Source organism: Gallus gallus, chromosome 4 (genome assembly GCF_016699485.2).
Source record: "Gallus gallus isolate bGalGal1 chromosome 4, bGalGal1.mat.broiler.GRCg7b, whole genome shotgun sequence".
NCBI classification, from domain to species: domain Eukaryota; kingdom Metazoa; phylum Chordata; class Aves; order Galliformes; family Phasianidae; genus Gallus; species Gallus gallus.
The window spans coordinates 70,270,848-70,291,662 of NC_052535.1; positions in this window are offsets into that span (position 1 = coordinate 70,270,848).

Here is a 20,815-nt window from a genome sequence, read left to right on the forward strand (position 1 = left end):
TTTTCTGTTGTATGCGTTTTAGATTCTCAGAGTACCTCGGTTGGTTGGTTTTTGGCAGTAGTCACCGCAATACTGAATGCTGAATTATATAGCAGAATGAAATATTTGACATTTTTCAGGTCTTGACAAATTTTTATTTCATTAAGAGAAATATATACATTTAAGTGAATATATGTACCCATATGAGTATTAATATATACAAAATACATATAAGCCCTCCTTATATTCAGCTCAAAACATATATAGATTGAGTTTATAGTTTACACTATGTATGAAGTGGCAATCAATAATTGTAAGTCATCATAAATAACATCTAAATTGTGAGTAAAAATTCCTTCAAATAACAAGCTGATTCTGTGCTGACAAACCAACATGTGAAAGAGGGCATAGACATGTCTGTGGAAGGAGAGCCCTGTTTAGGCTTACCAACAGAACACAGCAGCAGTTTTGCTGTTGCCCAGACAAAGGACAGCTGTGTCACATAATCACCTTGAATGGCTTAATTGGTGAGCAGACCTCTGTATCAGGTGCATTCCTCAGTCAGCATGGCTAGCTTTCATTAAAGAGCTCTTTTAGCAGATGTTGAACCAGCTTGACTGATGCCACAGTATGCTTTCGTAGGTTCTGGTTCCAGGAAATGAACAACATGGTGTGCTGCATTTCGTATATCTATGATTTTGTGAGGAGGAGAGACAAGAAATGTAGAACTGGGTGCTGTTGGTGAGCTCTGCACTGAGTTATCTGATACTAATCATTTCACTCTGAGTGAGTATGCCTGACCAAATTTAATTTCAAGTGTCTTAAGGAAGGCATTGAGATTTTAATCCATGTTTGCTGACGTGAGTTATGACTGTTCCACTTCTTGCACTTCCAGATAGCCTCAGTTTACATTTCTGTAATTGAAAGATCTAGCTGGTGATCTGCTGGGGTAGGAGATACAAAATAATTGGAAAGAATGAAAAGAAATTGTAAGTCCCTGTTTCCCTCTCATGTGACTTTTTTGTAACTGTTCCCTGTTTAATTCTTTGTAACTTTCTGTAGTAGTTATCATTAATGTTGAATGGTTAATGGGATTTCATAGTTCCTCTTGCTCTTGTGTTTATATATATATATATATATATATATATATATATATATGTAAAATATATTTTAACATAAATGTGTCAAGACATCTGTCAGGTTGAATTGGCATATTCTTTTGTATTGGTAACTCATGGCTCAGTTCTGTTGAAGGAATCAATTTAAATCGATTTAAATCAATATTCTTCTTTAATTTGATTCTTTTCAGCCCTTCTAATAATAAGATGATACAGATATTTCAAATTTAAGTTTTATTGTAAAGTGAAACTGATACATTAATGTTCCAGTTAAGTGGGTCTGCTTTAGACAGAATCTGGTGGCTGTACATCCACTAGGTGTATATTTTGAGTCACTGTCTTGCTGAATACAGTTCAGCTGTCTAGGAAAATTTTGTTGCTGAGCCAAAAGTATTAAGATCAGAGTGGAACTGTGTGCCCTAGGCTGGATGTAAATGCTAGTCTGACATAAGTAATAAGAGTAGGGCTTTTTGTTCTCAGAGTCAGGATATAACAAATTTTTCTGATTCATAAATGTTAAAAGTATCTCTATTGTTGCTTAATGACATGAGATAATTCGTTCTGTAACCAGTTCCTTTCTCGATCATAGAATAGAATCATAGAATGGCTTGGGTTGGAAGGGACCTCAAAGATCATCAAGTTCCACCCCCCTGCTGTGGACAGGACTGCTAACCACTAGATCAGGCTGCTAAGGGCTCCATCCAACCTGACCTTGAATGCTTCCAGGGATGGGGCATCCTCAGCCTCTCAGGGAATCCTATGCCAGTGCATCACCACGCTCTCAGTGACAGATTTCCCCTTGACATCCAATCTAGATCTCCCCTCCTTTAGTTGGAAACCTTTCCTCCTTGTCCTATCACTACCTACCCATGTAAAAAGCTGATTTCTGTCCTGTTCATAATCTCCCTTTAAAATTGGAAGGCTGTACTGAGGTCTCCCCAGTCTTTTGTTTTCCATACTGAACAAGCCTAGCTCCTTCAGCGTGTTTGCATAGGAGAGGTGCTCCAGCCCTTGGATCATCCTTGTGGCTCTCCTTGGACACTCTCAATAAAGTGTTAATAATCACTGGCTATTTTGTTACAGCATTTTATTTTTCCTTTTTTTCTTCCCTCATCTTTTCACTTTTCAGTGTAACTCCAAGTGACTGTGTGCAAGTCAGTAGCTGCTGTTGGTTTTACTCTTTTATTAGTACTAAAAGTTACAGAGGGAAAAATCCCTTCAGTTTAGCAGGATAAAAAAGAGGAGGCTATTATGCTGTGCTATGGTTTTGTTATAGCATCTGGTATTCTCTCTTTAGTGAGTAGGTGTTTATATCAGGCTTTTCTTCTGAAAATAGATTGAATGTACCACCTTGAACACTGGTATTTTACCATGATCATCACAGGTTATCATAATCCAGGTGTTATGGTAGGAAACCAGCTTTTTCAGAAACGCATGCTCTTGTGAGTGAGAGAATTGTAAAAATATTGAGGTGCAATAATTAATTTTAAAGGTGAAATTTACCTAGATATTAATACATAAAATAGAACAAAAACCCATCTGTGCTTGCAGCAGTAATAAAGTAACAGGGAAAAGCAATTTGAGTTTAACATAATTTAACTATTGGAATGGAATTTGCAAGAAGTTATAATGCAATTTTGGAAAGAGGAGAAATTGTATGTTTTTAATTCCGGCTCACTGGATAAAATATGTTGGTCAGAATGAGAAGATCCTTGGTTGGGCTTAAGATATTTTCATGTTTTTCATATCATTGTTTGATAAATATACTCAGTGGTAGGTCCATTGGTGTAAGGAGATTTTAGAGGGACAGTAAGATACCAGTGAAGTACTGTATTTTCTATATATATTTTTTTATTCCTTATTTAGTTGTGTTGAATAGTATTATGTGTCTTTTACTAACAGTTTGTATCTCGGTATCATATACGGATGTCATTGTGACATGGTGGCCTTAATCTTGAGTTTATAAGACAGATTTTTACAAATCAACATACTGCTGTGGGAAAAAAAAATGGCAGGAAGACAAAACTGTTCTATAAACCTGAATTCTCTGGAAAAAAAAACTTAGAAATCCATGTCATACAGACTTATTGAACTTACGGTCTTTGGAATAGAAATGCAAGCATTAGTCTTTTTTTATTTCTGTAATTTCATGGTTTTTTTTTCTAATTTTGTTGTGAAACATCAAGTAATGGTATATTAGAGAAAAACAGTGTATTAGCAATCGAATGAACATGAAGACCAGTAGGCTCTCCAGCCATCCATTCAGAAGGAGACTGGAAGGACAAGAGCTTTGCAAATGTGCTGGTATTTTACCAACACGCACAGAATATGCAGCTCAAATGCTCCCTTAGCCTAAGTTTCCTATGTTTAAGATGGAATTTTCTTCTGTGAATTTATCAAATCTCCCATTAACTTACCTAAAGGAGTGTTCCGTGAATGTTCTTTGTATAGGCAGGCAGAAGATGTGATATTGATTTTTTTTTTTTCTTTTTTTTTTTTCAGGCACTGTTATTTGCAGTCCACGTTCTTGGAAATGATCATTTATTCTGCACACCATATGTACACCTCACATAATCTAGTCTTTTCTGTACCTGTATTCTGTATCCCACTTTTAAGCCTTCCCCAATCCTTTTATCTCTGAGGTGCATACTTAAAGGCATTCTTGCCCTTAATTAACTAAGCAATTAAAAATCTATTTAAAAAAACCCACAAACATTAATGTGCTGCATTAAACTTGCCTACTTTTTTCCTATTGTAGCAGTGGGTAATAAACAGTAATCTGCAGGTGTCTTAGATGTCTGACTGAGACATTTCATCTCTAAATTAATATTTGAAGTGGCAGATACTCAATCCAGTATAATAATTCATCAATGACACTGTGAAACATATTCCAGCTTCATCTTTAGCATTAAGTCTTTTTTTTTTTTTTTTACCTTTCCCTTAAGCTCACTGTTGAGATGTATTCCTTGAGTCAATATATATATATATTTTTGTAACATCAAAAACGTTGAATTGATTAGGAGGGTTTATCTTGGATTCAAGGACCGTATTATCTCAATTAGTTTTTAGTGGCAAACTTAAGCAAACTAGATAATGCTTCTGTTCCTCACCTATCTAAAATTAGAGATAAGAGTATTTTGCTGAGATAAACAAACAAACAAACAAAAGAAAAAACAAACAAAAAAAAACCTCACCAAAAACAGTAGTAAGTTGGGTCAGGTAGTTATTAAAGAATAGGTATTAGAAAAAGAAGTGAAAATACCAACTTGAGTTTCAACTACCAAAAAAAAAAAAAAAAAAAAAAAAAAGCCTGGTGAAGGTTGTGTCAGATTGCCTGTAGTGTAGAATCTTGTTCTTCTGGAGCTACTGGAACTAATTCTTCCCTTATACCAATTCTACATTGTCCAGCAGTGTGGCAGCCTGTGATAAGAGACTCTTCCACATTCAGGAAATAAGAATAGCAGCTGAGCGAAGGATGTTGCTGAAGACTTAAGCTCTTAAAAGTCAAAATATGTAAGTTAAGTCAGACCCCCAACTTTATTTAAATGTAGTTTATATTGAATTATAATCATCATCCTACTTACCTCCCATCTGCTAAGCTGCTTAGAAAATAAACAGTATGTACTGCCTAAGCATATGCATGGAAAATAAACTGTCAAAGAGCCATTACAGGATTATTCTTTTGTTGTAGCTGTCATTGGATGAGATGAGCTGCTCCTTGTACGCTTGCTAAATTATATGACTTTTTTCTAAACTCCTTGCTTTACATGCCAAGGTGTCCCTGCTCACTTGTTTTATATAACATATTATTGAAATGAAATGGAGAAGCTTGATTCTGCAGCATTCATTTCTGCCTGCCATGTGGCTAAGTAACTTCTGCTTCAGAAGTCTCATCATTTCTGTGCCCTAACAACTGGATTTACATATTGCGTGACTGGGATATCTTGGAATGGGAGGCAAGCAACTACTTAAAAACAAACAAACCTGGTGCCTGCCTCTTTTCATTTAGACTTAAGTCTCTGATACACTCATCAGATATTTCGGTCCATGCCACTCTGATCAGAACCCCCTATTTGTTATCTTAACCCTAAGGGGTTTCTGGTTGAGATTTCTGGGTAAGAGTAGGTGTTTTCATTTTATGTTGTCTTATCCTTCACAACTTGTTTTCAAAAGTAAAGATATTTTTCCCCTTCGTGATTGCTTTGAGGTTTTTTTTTTTTTTTTCCACAGAAAAATATCCAGAGAGCATACATTAATAATGAAAGAATTTATGTCAGATATTTTTTTTCTCTGTTTTCCTTTACAAAAGAGTGGTATTTTGTAGTGATTAATACTATGTACTGTTCCCAGAAGAAGGCTAAATGAGTTTTCTGTAATTAATGAAGAAGTGAAAAACACTGCAGAAAGAGGTATTCTATCTGTTAGCCAAAATATTCTTTTTGGACTATGTAAAGGCATGGATTTGAGGGCATGAGACCACATAGAGATCAAACCTGACAAATATCAGAACAACAACAAAAAAAAGCTACAGATAGCAAGAATTCTAAAAGTATGATTATTTGGATTTTCCTTCTTAAGTAATGAGGGAGTTGTTTGTGTAATAAAAAAATGAACAGAGTTATTTTACTTCAGGTCAAGTTGTATGGCTTGAGGTTTTGTATGATGGTTTGCTTAATTTTTTCTTGGTACTGTGTAGAAAAATACTTTCTCATCAAGCTCAATCCTAGCAATCCCTTAGAACCTACCATGAATCAGTATTGGCTAAATATTGTATATTTACTGGTTATTGTACTGCTTGGTCATCATACTAAGGAACCAGGGAAAACCAGTGAAGTATAATAAATACTGTTGTTAAAACATTGCCTTTAAACCAGTAACACTGGAATGTTGTTCTAAGAATGACATGAACTATTGCCAGACATACTAGATTTGTGGGGGCTGATAGCAGTCGTATGCTAGATGGTTTAGAAAATAACACTTCAATCTCTAGTGCCACCAGGCTTACATAATAACAGTCCTCAATTTCTGAGTTACTACCTTCTGCTATGCCACTATCTTACTTCCTGCATGCCTGGAACTGGAGAGCTTTTTGCTGATATCAGATATTGATGTTTGGATAGGTTGTCTTTGAATTCCTTGCTCTTCAAATGAGTCTGGGAAAGCAGCTACAATTAACCTGATGGTTTATTTTAACAGGCTTCCTTGTTTATTTATTTCCTGATTAAATATCACTATTATTTATGTAACTATTTTTTTGCTTATTAGCTTTCAGAAATGAAGGTTATCTGTAACATGGGAATATGAAGCAGCCCATTTCTATGTTTTCTATCCTCAGTCTATTAAGATACGTGCAAATACATCCTAACAGTTGTAGAGAATTTACGCAAAAATATTTAATCAGAACAATGCAGCTTCTAAAAGTCAGGCTATGAAGAAAATGGGTTATTTAGTGCAGGTGAGTGAGCTGTGCAGCTTCCCTGCTTTGAGAAAGGATCTGAAATTCTTCCAAGATTTGTCATGGTTCTACTTTTCCAGATCTGGCCAAACTTACGATTGTCTCTGTTACTTGACAGTGCTACAGAATTTGGTGGCATTGCACATTTGCTAGTGCAGGGATGAATACTGGTGGTGATTCAGGAGTTGCCACTCCAACACCTATGTGCTACAGGCCACACTGAAACTAGATTAGATACCTCATGTCTTCTGTGATCTTTTTTTCCTTGTAACTATACCTTTTGACTTGGAAAACTCCAGCTGTGATTTTAGAAGGAGCAAGAACTGGAGGGTCGACAAAGAGGTACCTTGTGGAAGAGTGTTTGAGGAAGGAGAGACCAGAACAATCCTTCAGTGTAAGGGAGCTGGAAGCTGTGTGCAAAAGAGACAAAGACTACTTAGGACTGAGACCCACCATGGAGGTGAAGAGGAAGGGAAATTGTGAAGAACTGATGTTGGTCAATTAAAGACAGCAGGAGAGAGGCTGACTGGGAGAGGTCAGAAGGTTACTTTGAACAGGTAGTGTGGCCTAGGAGAGAGAATGAGATAGGCAAGGGGAAAATCAGATGAGAGATAACACAGGCAAAGGCAAGAACTGGTAACAAGTGGTAAGGATTTGGAAGTTACAAAACTGAGTCAGAGAAACAAAGAACGGGACTGATTGAGTAGTCTGGTCAAGTAAACAGAGTTGGGAAAATAATATTAGGTATGGAAATATACCTCTAAAAGCTGAAGAAAATAAGTGGAACTATTTAATATGCTTTTCAAATACATGTTATTGCAAACTACAAATTGTTTTTGCAAAAGGAATCAAGAGGTCTAAGTTCTGCTCAGAGCAACAGCAGTTTTGCTGTGTGTAGTTCATAGGAAAGCCCACTGAGCTCAAAGAATTACATAGCTTTAGGAGTTAATTTTCCTGTTCTGTTGTATAACTCAGGGATGCTAATGGAGAATGTGTATGTAACATGAAATCGAAGCATTTATATTTTCTTCTTCTGCAGTCTCCTGTCTTTTTATCCCTGATTTTTTTTCCCCAAAAGAATTATACTCAAGTATGCAATTATTAGTCTAATTTTGAGGTAATTTTAGTCACAGCCTAGCAGAAAATTACCTGTGGGTGCACTCAGTCTGTACAGTTATTGACAACTTTAAATTAACAGAAATTTGAAACTACAAGTGATAAATATATAGAAGTAAATGTCAAAATTCAAAAATATACATAATGGAGGCTGATTTATACATGCTTCTGTAATCTAAAGTGATTGAAAGAATGCTAAGAAATTAAATACAATTTAAAAAGCTATGAATACTCATTTTCATAGATCTACAATATCTTTGACTTCTAAATATTTGGACTTTCTTGAATATAGCTGTTACTTTTTATGGAATAGCTCTGATCCTGCTCATGCTTGACATTCTTGATAAGCACCATTACGTTCCTCTTACAACTGCTGATGTTGAATATAATTCAAAATGTTTCAGAATCAGTGGAAAATTTCTTTTATATTCCTCTTCATAAATGTTCCATTACTGATAGCAAAGTATTTTATAGAAGTAAATAATTTTAGTAAAAAGTATTGAGTAAAGGAATTCAGAGGTCAGTGTGTTCACTGTACTCCTTGAACATAAAGCTTCAATTTTAAGCTTTTAAAGAACTAGTAAATCAGTAATACTGTTCTCTGACTGAGTTAGCCATAATTTGGTCAGGATTTTGTTTATTTATTAAGCTGTGTATGTTAATGACGTCCACTAAAACAATTGCTACTAATCACTCCAGATCACTGTTAATGTCTGTTGCTACATAAACATGTTTGTCAGTCACAGAATCAAAGAAAATATAGATGTTTCTACAGCAGACCTTGAGCTTTTTTTTCTAATCTAAATTTCTTTCTCCTTTCCCTTTTTTCCTGTTTTCCTTCTTACTTTATTCCAAGAATTTCTGATTAAATACTTTAGCAGTGTTTTATTTATTATCGCTAACGCAATTAAATAGAAAAACAATCTCTGAGTTATTCCATTATCCACAGGGAATAAGATTTCATAGATTTGTCTCTTACTAACTTGATTGCATTGAATAATTTCTTCTGTCCCTAATTTCAAAAAGAGTGCTTGTTCAGTCAGATGCTAGTGCCTGTTAGATGACAATGCTAAATTATAAAACAATCACCCTCAGACAGTGCTTATCTGTGTTAATAGCAACTTCTGCAGGATGAAATACACAAATAGACTAAAAGCAAAAATCCATAGCTCGCGGTTCAAGACCAAGCTGAAGTTAGGGACCCGGGGCGGCGGGGGGGGGGGGGAATTTGTATTTGTTTCTAATGGGCAGTACTCCTTGATTCTCTTGTTGACAATTCAGAAGAATTGGCTTCCAGACAGCAACTGTAAGATAAAATTTGGCTTATTATTTGGATGATATGCTTCAACAAGTGTTGATATGATTGAACAGAAGCTCTGCAGGTGTTCAAGTTAAATTGTGAGTAAGGGAGAATAAATGATAAATTAGTACCTTGTTCATCCTCCAGGCATTACAGTACTGGTTAGAATCGAGGTCTTCCTGGGCTTAGGAGTTTTAGGGTAGCTGTTTGGCTGGGGCTAAATAATCATTTCTGTAAGCAGAATGGAACAGATTTTTTAGGCATTGGAAGGGAGTGACAGAAGATTCAAAGAAAGATACATTGGAAAACTAATCCCAATTATTCTATTTTTGACCAAGTTGTTACTGTTACATTTGGTAACAATTCTTTGTGAACGCAAATGTCTGTTGGCTTGTCTCTAACAGCTCTAACAGTTTTCCTGTTGGTGGAAATTGGGTCATGCCATTTTTGTCTACTGCTGTAGTTTTATCTTGTGATACAAATAGGAAGGTTGGGGATTCAAAAGTGTTATTTCTAGTCTTGAATCTAATCCTTTTCTTACTTCTTATCCCTTATTGGTCTCATTCTCTTAAAATCTTGTTCCTTCTCAAGAGGATGTTTTCCTTATAATTGCTGTGTTAGAGATTGCCTAGAGGTATGTGAATGCTCCCAGCTTCCTGTGGCTGAAATTCTTGCTGTAAAGACGTTTTATTTTCCCCTTGAAAAGTGTCTATTTCATGACTTTTGCAACCTTGCTTATAAGTAAAATTGGACAGTAATCCGTCAGAGTGCTTAGATAAGCCCCTGAGGGAATGATAATAATATTGGCCATTTTCTAAATAGCTGAAACAGTGCTCTGTGTGAAGGAACCATTAAAGAGATGAGTAATCATTGGTGACAGATCTTTACAATAGTATTTCAACATCTAATTAGGATTGTTGTCACAGTTAGCGGCATTTCTTCTTAGTAAAGCTGCATGCAAAGCAGCCCTTATATCACAGAGTACTGGGGCTGACAGCCCGGGAGCAGGTGATGGTAAGGAGGTCAGTGTGCAGCTGCCCAGACTAGTGAAGAAATGATTAAATGTCTGCAACCTCAGAGGCAGAGATGTTCTCTAATTCTTGTGAGACTCTGACATGTCATCTGGTGTTGATAAAAAGAATCTTTCTATATGTAATTCCTTATCTATACTAAGGAAACAGTCACTAAAGGAAGAAGTTATTAAAGTGAAATCTTCACATTGTCCAGAATTTATGCAGCAAATATATATGTAATCTTGGGTGGTGAAATGAATGATCACATTTTCAAGACTACCATTCCATTTAGAAATGACAGAGTAAAACAGATTAAGGAGCAGGACCTGGGAAAATCAAAATTTCATTTGATTGCAAATATCTTTGCTTTTTTAGTGGCAGACATAGGTTGTACCTTCAGTAATTCACTGTGTGGTGTGGTTGACATGCCTGAGGGACGGGATGCCATCCTAGAGAGACCTAGAGACCTCCTCAGCTTCAGCAGTGAGCAGAGATGAATCTCATATGATTAAAAAAAATTTAAGTGCACGGTCTTGAACCTGGGTCACAGCAACCTCCATGAACAATACAATGTGGGGGACAAAAGGATTGAGCACAGCCCTGCCATAAAGGACCTGAGGGTACTCTTAGATGGAAAGCTGGACGTGAGCCAGCAATGTGCCCAGAAAGCCAACCATATCCTGGGCTGCATCAAAAGAAGTGTGGCCAGCAGGTTGAGGGAGCTGATCCTGCCCTTCTGCTCTACACTGGTGAGACGTCACATGGGTTACTGTGTCCAGATGTGGAGTCCTCAGTACAGGAGAAACATGAACCTGTTAGAGTGCATCCAGAGGAGGGCCACAAAAATAATCCAAGGGATGAAACACCTCTCCTATGAGGAGAGAGCTGGTTCTCCTCAGCCTGGAGAAGAGAAGGCTGTGAGGAGATCTGATAGCGACCTATCTGTATCTAAAAGGGTGCTATAAGAAAGGAGGAGGCAGACCCTCTAGCATAATCTGTGGTGACGGGACAAGGGGAAGTGGTTTCAAACTATATTAGGAGAGATTTAGACTGAATATTGAAGAAGTGTTTTATGGTAAGGATGATGGCACAGCGGAACAGGCTGCCTAGAGAGGTGGTGCCCCTTCCTCAGCAACTTTCAAGGTCAGGCTGCATGGGGCTCTGAGCAACCTGATCAAGCTGTAGATGTCCCTGTTCATTGCAGGGCAGCTGGAGTAGATGACCTTTAAATGTCATCTGCTTCCCCTTCCAACTCAAAGGATTCTGTGATTCTAATTCAGCAGCAGATGAAGAGAGAAGCCTTGTAAGGTTCTTAGCTTCTTCAGTGATTGATGAACTGTAGTTAGAGAAGAACTAAGACAGTGAAATAACAGAAAGTGCATTTGTTTTGTTAATGTTTTTCTCTATGGAGCTTGGAGAGAACCAACTTTTGCTGAACATGTTTTTCCTTTTCTTTTTTGAGACATAATCTTATTCCTTCACTGGTAAAGCAAGAGAATTCTAGTATCAGCTTATTTTAGTACCTGATTACCTTGAATAAACTAGGCCAAAGTCAAAACAGTCTTTGAAACAAAACTGAGACATAAAGCCAAAACTTCATTTATGTTTTGAGAGAAATTTTTAGAAGTCTTTGAGTTTGTGAGGTTGTTTTGTTTTTTTTTTTTTTTTTTTTTTTGTTTTTGCTTTCTTTTCAGTTCTTTTCAACTTTGACTTGAGATACATGCCAAAATTTTATTATTTGTTGTATACTCAGCTGTGGGAGCATGGATTTCCAGAGTGACCAGAACACGAGCCACTCATTCATGCTCTTGAGCATGAAGAAGTGTGAAACTCTTCAGGTCAAAATTTGTATTTACTTGACAGTAAGTGATGCTTTGTTTTAGCTAAGATGTAACTGCATCATGAAGGGAAGTAATACAACAACAAAGACCATTTTCTGCCACTCCAAAGTTACTGCTTCTACTGCAAATCATCTGAGGAAATAATCTACTTGCTTGTTAATGTTTCTGCAGAAGTTTGGAGTTCTGGAGAACAAATATGCTTAAGAACATGAACTTCAGCATGGTCCTTCAAAGAATAAAACTTAGTGAATTCCTAGTTGAAGTACAAACCCAATTTTAAACAGAAGCCTGCCTATAATTTCAAACTTCTCTTTATCACTACATTTCCTCCCTAGCTCCTGTGCTGAGCTGAACAGAAAGCTGTCACTATAAAAAGTAATACAACGTAGTAGGGAAAATGATGCAATGATTGATTTAATAACTCAGTACTCCTTTATAATTTACTGGAGTTTTAGGGGGTAGTGTTGTATTTTACCTGTTAACTAATATTAAAACAAATGTGACCACTTTTGCATCTGTTTTTTTTCTCTTCTAAATGTATTTTCTCTTATATCAGCATTTTGTGGCATTCTCATTGCTAGTCCTAATGGATAATTGATAAGATTAATTCATTTTCTGTGATTTCAGGAAGTCCGTATTTTAGAGATGCAACTACTTTTCAAAAACAACTCAAATTTGGGATTCTTCAAAAATGTTGCACTTATCCTATTACATATACATTGTTTCCTTTAGAAATAAAGTAACCATGTATCTGGAAAATGTAATGCGTAACATTGAACATAACATTTTTTGTGGATGACTTTCAGTACAACAAGATAATGGAAATTATAAGATGCTTTCTACATGTGGCAGCTCATGGTCTTCTTCAATTGATATTTCTCTTCAGATATCCGTAGCAAGATAAAAGCTATTAAAAACCTCATGAAAGAAGTCCTTTAGGTAGCAAGCTTGTTTTATGCTTTGGGATTTAAATTTCATGGGACATAATTTCTTAAGATTTCCATGTTTCGCTCATGTGAAATTTTGTTTTTGAAGTGTGATTGTCTCTAGTGACATACGTGAGAGTCTAGCATAACTCTGAGGCTACAAGTGATAAAAGTTAGGCACCTGCATGAGAGTTGGATTGGTTTGAGACCCTTGACTGAGAAGGAGATGAAAGGAGACATTGCCCACTCAGTCAATGGTTAAAAGGTGATAAATAGTAGATTGTTTAGAAACTGAGAAGAACAGAAGTTCAAAGCTGAATAATGGAAGAGAATAAGACAGAACAGTAATGTACATTAAATAATGAATTTAATTCTGATAATATATATATGTATAAAATCCTGCAAAACCTACAGATGTAAAACTATCCTTTTGAGAGGAGTCTATGCTTTTTGATGTATTAACGTCTGTTTTAAGAAAACCTTTTTTTGTGATTGCTTGGAGAGCTCTAGTCTGATCTAGTGAAATAGCCTTAATTATCCATATGCTGCATCTCATTTATAAACAGTGGAAAAAAGCAGTGTTTTTTTTCCTGCTGATACTGCCATCGTTGTTGTCGCCTGCTGCTGTGGATATCGCTGAAGCAATTAGTTTCCTTCTTTCCTTCTGTACTACAGTATGTTAATTCCTGGAATGCATTTTGTGTCCTGATGTGTATTTGGTAAACTCAGTAGCCTTTCTGCAATGCTTACAGTTGAAAACATGTTCCTAAGGCCCATGGCTGCAATAAACGCATGTCTGGCTTCTAACGTGCACATACACATTCATTTTTCTTGAAAGTAGCCCTTGTAAAGAGCAAGCTAAGTCAAATGAATTCATGCAAAACATAGACTGTGGAAATGGGTTATATCTTGGTGGAAAAAAAAACAAACAGATGAGATAATTTAGCAACATCGCTCTTAAGAAAGATTCTGAAGCATTTGCTTGATTATTAATGGAATTTGAACGTTAAATAGCAATGCATTTATGTATTCGGTTTGCTTGCAAAATTCCTCACCCTTTTCCTGGCTTTGATTTTAAACCTATGATTTCTTTGAATCAAAACTGCTGGCACATGGAAGCAATGCTTCTATTTTGTTGTTGTTGTTTGTTTAGAAGTGGTGTGGCCAGGGAAATGCTACAAGTCTGTTCTTGTGAGATTTTTGTTTCCATTTTGCAGCTTTCAAAGCTCAGCATTTTCATCAACTTTATTGAGCTGTTTCCTGATAGGAATAGATAAACCAAGTAAGGCACAATAGAATAATTTAGATATTTAGAAGACTGGAAAGGAGAGAAAGAAGTACCATTTACTTTAATTGCTCTCACTTATACTCACTGAAGAAAGAGCATCTTGTTCTAAAGAAATCAAACAGTCAAAGGGAATTATGTTAGGGACTCTCATCTTTGTACAGAAAGTTGTCTTTTGTCATGTCCTTCACATCTAGAGGACTAAGGAAAAGCTTTCTATGTATTCAGTAAGAATGAAATTTATCTCTTGAGACAGGGACAGAAATCTTAGTCAAAGACTTAAATAGAAATTAGGCAGTTCACACATCTTGTGTGGAGCCCAGTGGCAGGTCGATATCTTACCTACTGAAAGGTCAAGCTATTCTGTTGCTTCAGTACAAACTACTAAATAGGATTGTGTCATTCAACAATGTGCCAGAACTTTAACCAGCTTAATATAATCATGATTTGAAATTCCTAGCCATGGTTAACCTTTAAATATTTATTTGAGTCAGTAATGAATTTCAGTTTCTAATACCAAAATATGATACTTGCAACAAAGTTTAAGCCTTAGAAATACAGTTTGAACTGATCCAGTAGTTGTGAGTATTCAAAAATGGAAAAATAAGACAGAAATGTCCCAAATAAGGGCATTAGAACATAAGTACTCCCGTCCTATTAAGCCTTTGAAAAATTCAACCTTCAGAGTGTGTTATATATTGCAGTGATCTTCTACACAATATCAGTCTTTTCCAAAGTTAGATGCCTGGATTCTTCTGAACAACTGTACAAGGGAAACAAGAAATGTGAGTTGAAACAAAACAAAAGAAATACTGTCCCTTCTTTACCCACGAACAACCCTCAACACGTCTGTAAATAAATAATACATCTTTTTTTGTTGTTTTTGTTTTTGAGCAATAAGCTATGATTCTTTTTGATCATGAAGCTTAAAATGAAGTCATCCCAGGGAAGGTTTGGGAAGGTTTATAAAGGCATTATTCTATGTCTCTCTTTCCTGTATGGAAACAACAATTAGTAAGAAAATTCTTCTGAAAAACAAAATACCTCATTTTGAACCTTTTTCTGGGAGTGGATAGATTATGATCGGAACCTTTTTTATTTCTACATTTATCCTCCTTAATTTTGGGCAAAGATGTCATCCTGTTATCACTCTATTTTGTTCATATTCTTTGCAATGATCCAGTAAAAATAGAGCATAGAGTATATTCATGAATGAATTCTGATCATGTGGAATTTAACCATGTAGTATGAGTCATTACATTTTCCATACTATTCGTTGGACATTGATATATTCCTTAATCAATTTCTGTACTTCAGAGCATATACGTATGAGTTCTTTTCAGTTCTTTTCAGAAATCATGGGGAGGCACTGCTGAGTTGTGTGAAAAATCATACTGAAGAGATGACTACAAAATTTTGCTTGTTTAAGATTTTTGCTTGCTATATTTTTGGGGGGCAGAGGTAAGAGGAAGAGTGTGGGTTTTTTTTTTTTTTTTTCTGGCTTAAAATCAGTGGATTTACTTAGCACTTTAAACAAATGCAAGTACAACTTGGGATTCTCTGAAGTAGTTATTGTATCTTTTGATCACTTTTTTTTTTTTTTCTCCAGACATCTTATACTAGTGGAGCTCTGAGATAACTTCTTTGGCTGATAAGTTGTCAGGCAGCTGGTGTATTTAGTGCATTGTGCAGAGCAGAGTTTTCACTGGGAAAGTGCACTTGGAGCGTGCATCTCTAATGGGCATGGGGACTTACCTGCATATTGGTGCTGGTGCTTTTCTCCCAGTTTGGGAACATAAAGGCTAGGTGCAGCTGATTGGTAAACTGATTCCCTGTAGTGAGAAGGCAGTGGTGGTCAGCTGCACAGATATGAAATTCAAGTATTACACTAGGAGAAGAAATAGAGAAACTTCTTAGGATAAGACTTGATTCTTTATTGCTTTTATGTTTATGTTTAGCTGTTCAATTTTCAAAGAATTAATTTTCTGTCATAGACTATTAGAAATAGCATTTGTGGTATAATAGCATGAGAACTAGCAGCTAAGCTTTGTAGGTAAATAATGACTGCATTCACGTCTCTGTTATTTCTACTTGCTGTATTTCAACTTTTAAATAAGTTGACAGCTTACCCAACATGACTACTGAACCTTACTGCATAAGTAGCACTATGCTGCAATGAAGCCAAATAGTTTTTAATCCAAGTTTTTGATATTCGATTAAAAAAACCTCCAAATTTTAAGGAGCCCATGCTCTTCCCTAATAGACACACATTTTTAAAAGATATTCTCAGGAGTTATTTAGAGCAAACAAGTTAAGAAAATTTCTCATATGTATTCATCTGATATTTAATAGTAACTCTTTTAGTAACAGATGAATTGCTGGTGCTAAATACTAAAGAAAGATAGAACGTGCTACAAAATGACTAACCATGAGTGGAAATCTGAGTGGATAGGTACCAAACATAGCGAAAGGGAGGCATGAGACATGACTGATAACCTGCCTCACAGGCAGTAGTCCTAGCAGGTAGGTAGTGTTGCTATTATGAAATTTTTCTTGGGTGAAGAGGAGAGTTTTAATAGGCTGTTAAGAATGGATTGGAAGAAGGGTAATGATGCAGCTTTATGGATGCTTATCAAGCTCTTTCTGAGCCTGGAAATGAGAAAGGAATTTTATTTATGTTTTATTTTGGAGTTGATAGGCTTAAGATGCCAGATTGCAAAAAGACCTGACCACAAGATAATAAATATCATATGATAATTAAGATGGGGAGAAGCTTTGATACTACAGATAAGCAGCTTATATTTCATTTAATAGGAAACTATGGAACCACTTGTAGTTGCCACTGAGGGAGATAATTTGTTTAAGAATCACTGTTAGGGAGATATCTGTTAACGAATTTGAACAGACACGTAAAAGGGAAAAATGTATTTGTCAGTGATGTAAATAATATTGACTGCATAACTGTGATCTAGGAGAATAAAAACTTAGGCCACACTTTTTGCCATTGAGTCAATAGGGAAGGTATTATAGGAATATAATAAAAATAGCATAGCTTGGGTCTTTGATTCGAGTGAAAAGTCTGACTAGAGGATGATAGCCTGATTACAGGTCTGAGAGATTCCTGATTTACACAGTAATCAGAGGATGAGGGAGTAGAGTGGGCTCAAGAGGTGAAAACGCTGAGATTCATTTTTTGTACATATTAAACTTGAATTCATAGCTAGTCACCCATGAAATCAAAAAGTCAGAAAGATAAGCCAAGATCTTCCTGAAGGCCTTGCAAGAGCAAAAGTAATTTACTAAGACTGAAAAAAAGTGCTCATTTCTTGAGGGGAAATCAGGAAGAATTTATAACACATCCATATACGTATTTTTTTACATAATTATATGGAGCTAAAAGTGTTCATGTAAGTATTATATGAATACAAGTTCTATACTCTACAAGTCTGTTCCCCATACAGTGATTATATAGTAGCAAGAAGGAATAAAAAGGAAAAATGTTTCAGAAGCATGCAAATTCTTCTCATTCATTCTTTCACATATTAATGTATTTTTCTTTTCTTGAGAACATTATTGTAATAATTACTGTAGCAACTGATGTTTTTTTTTTCTTTGTATTATAGGAGTGTCTCAAGGCAAATACTTATTTTTATTCCTTTATAGCAATATTTTTACATAGCTCACTTAATTATTAAAGATTTTATTGTGCTAAGCACACTACTGAAAAATACTTTTCTTCCTGAGGGAAACTATGAGAGCTGTGTGCTCTGTGAGTGAAATCTTGTAACTGTTCTCCTTGGTCACCCAAATTTGGTTCTTTTCATTCCTGTCTTCTCGTACCCACTCCTTAAGACACAGTGAAGGCCTGGCAACTTGTAAGAGCATTAAACAAAAACTACTGACAATTTCCATGTCTTTTAGTCATTTTCTGACCCATCTAATGTGCCAGGAAACATACTGAAAGCTTTATAAAATAAAGAAACTTTGAAAAATCAACCAAAACAAAACAACAACAAAGCAAAAGCTAAACAACAAAACTGAATGTGAGAACTATGTTTTCCTCTTGGAAAATGAGTCTTTGAAAGCAAAACCTGTCAGGTTCTTCTGGAAGATGAAAAGCACATTACAAGTTTGATTTTGATCACATACAAGGCCAACTCAAGAATGTCTTAAACTGACATGAATAAGAAATGTTTCTGTTCTCTTCCTTGTTTTTCTACCAGATGAAAGAATGCATGTTAATCTTTGTGAAGAGCTGGGGTCTAAATATAATAGATGAGCAAGCAACTGCTGATGGGTAGTTTGAATCCTGCAATTTTTATTTTATTTGCAAACTTATTTCAAAAACTAGATTAGTGTTTTAGTAGTCAGATTTTTAAAAAATACCAAGACCATTTTAGATTCATGAATTTTTAGATACCCAACGTTGATAAGTTTAATGTAAATACGTGCCCAAAAGGCTATGATGAAATTACCTGTTGTGAAAGTTGTCTCAATGTTTATCTTGGTATATATCACTGGCATGAACAGGGACATTTGGAAGGAAATCAGATCCTCATTTCTACAGCAAATAAAATCTGTCATACAACTTTATCTCTTCAGAAAAGGATGATATCTGCTTGAACACTTTTCATTTCGCAGTATGGCTCAAAATGAAAGCAGCATTCTTTGTAGTTTCTTATTTGAAACTCAGTTGGTATTGTTTGCTGCTGAGAAATATCTGTAACAATGTATGACTGTGATACCTAGAAAGAGCATTGTCATTCTACAGGTGTTACTGTCTTGGTTTTGATGCCTTTGGGTAAACGCTAAATACTTTGCCAATTAGCGTGTGCTTTGTGAGCTACTTTCTGTGCTTAGAAACATTTCATGTTCAGGTGGTGGTTGTTTCATGTGCTTATTTTTGAGGTCCTTCTCTGTTCATACAGATAAGAAGGATAATATTACAGAATCAATGTAAATTAGTTTTCAGTTGCTTGAATATAGTATTTTTTATCCTTGTTAGAATGCATGATGATTTATCACAAGAAGTTTTCAACAGAAGTTTTATATATCCCTTCCTCTGCTGCCCCTGCAACTGTCCCTATTCGGATTTTTGTTGAGATACTTTTTGCCATGCATGCAGAGGCTTGTGCAAGGATCCACAGTTTATGAATACAAATCAGTTATATATTGGCTAGTACAGCCAGTAGATATCTAGCTCTAGCAAGCTACCAGACTATTAATCAATGTGCTCATCACATCCAAGGAGTCAACAGATGAGTATTTGCTGGCCAAGCATTCTGTAGTCAGCTGCTGGAAGATCAGGCTGGAGTATTGCTTAGACTCAATTTCTCTGAATGCTCTGTACATTTGTAACGTTTATATTTGTTTTATATTATGTCTTCTGAGCATTCTCCATCCTACCCCATGCCCCCTCTGCTGTTCTTTCAACAATTGTATATCCTTTTTCTTTTCCTGCCTTCCATGACTTTACCTTCTGTACTTTCTCTCACCTTAGCAATGATTTCCTTTGTAAAACTAAGCCAACAAGACATAGTTGTTCTGCACTGAACTGAAATTTGCATTAAAAACCTTTGGGCTGAGAAGTACACACTTTTGAGATGAAATTTCCAATTCAAGTAGCTATGATAATGTAAAACTTCAGTTTTCTTATCAGGGTACAACATTCCATACACTGTGCATTGTAACTGTGGGTACTACTTCCATTATTTTCAAAATATAAAAGCAAATTATGATTCAGACTTACTGGTGGAAAAAAAAAAACCCACAGATAAGTAGGCTATTTACCTTTGTCTTCCACAGCTAATACAAATTAGTACGTTACTGTGTTAAGTGTAAGATCATAGGACTTCCAAAATGAACAGAGAGTGCGAGATGGCATTGTTTTGGATGAAAGGAATAACGTAGTCATATTTAATCTAGTTGGTTTCAATTAATTTCAGAAAATTAACATATTCCTTACAAAGAAATAAAAATATTTTAGTAAAATTCTTCCAATTTCATGTAGAAATTAATTTTGCTTCCCTTTTAGTTGCTACAGGTCATAAGCAGCAGGTCAGATTTTTTTCTTTCTAGAATCAGGGATTTTTCTGCTTCTAGATATTTCACTGGATGTTGAGTGGTGTTGTCAGTAGAAGAACATAGTTGCACTGTATGATACGGGACCAGTAGCAGCTCTGTAAAAATGCTTTGAGTAAAGCTGACGTTATAAAGTTATAAAATATAGGAAGACTACAGCAGAAAACTGCTCTGAGGGAGAAATTTGCTGTAAGTTGAAAAGGCTTTATCATTATAGAAGTTCAGTTTTTTCCAAAATTGTAAAGAAACTGGTTTCACAGCAGTGGCATGCTGTTCTTATGTTTTAGTGCTCAGCATATATGTCTTTATTTTGAATTTTCTGAGAGTATGATTTACCTGATTAACACAGAATGTATTTATTAAAGAAGCATGTGAATATTCTTTATTAGCTTTTAAGTTACGATGAAATGTAAGATATTTCTATAAAATGTGACTTAGGAATCGATCTCTTGATTGTTTTTATATTTAGAACTATAATCTCACCTGATAATCATTTCAAAATAAAATTGGCAGCTTTTTCCCATGTTAACATTTTGTAATTACAAGTAATTATACTTTGTGGTATGATCTATTTTGCAAATATCAATTGTATATGCACCTGTAAATATTTTGAAAATAATTTAATCATTTAAGATAGCACTAACATTTCCAACAGCCCATGCTCAGTGTTCAAGTGCTCTGAGTGGAGGAAAAATTTTCAG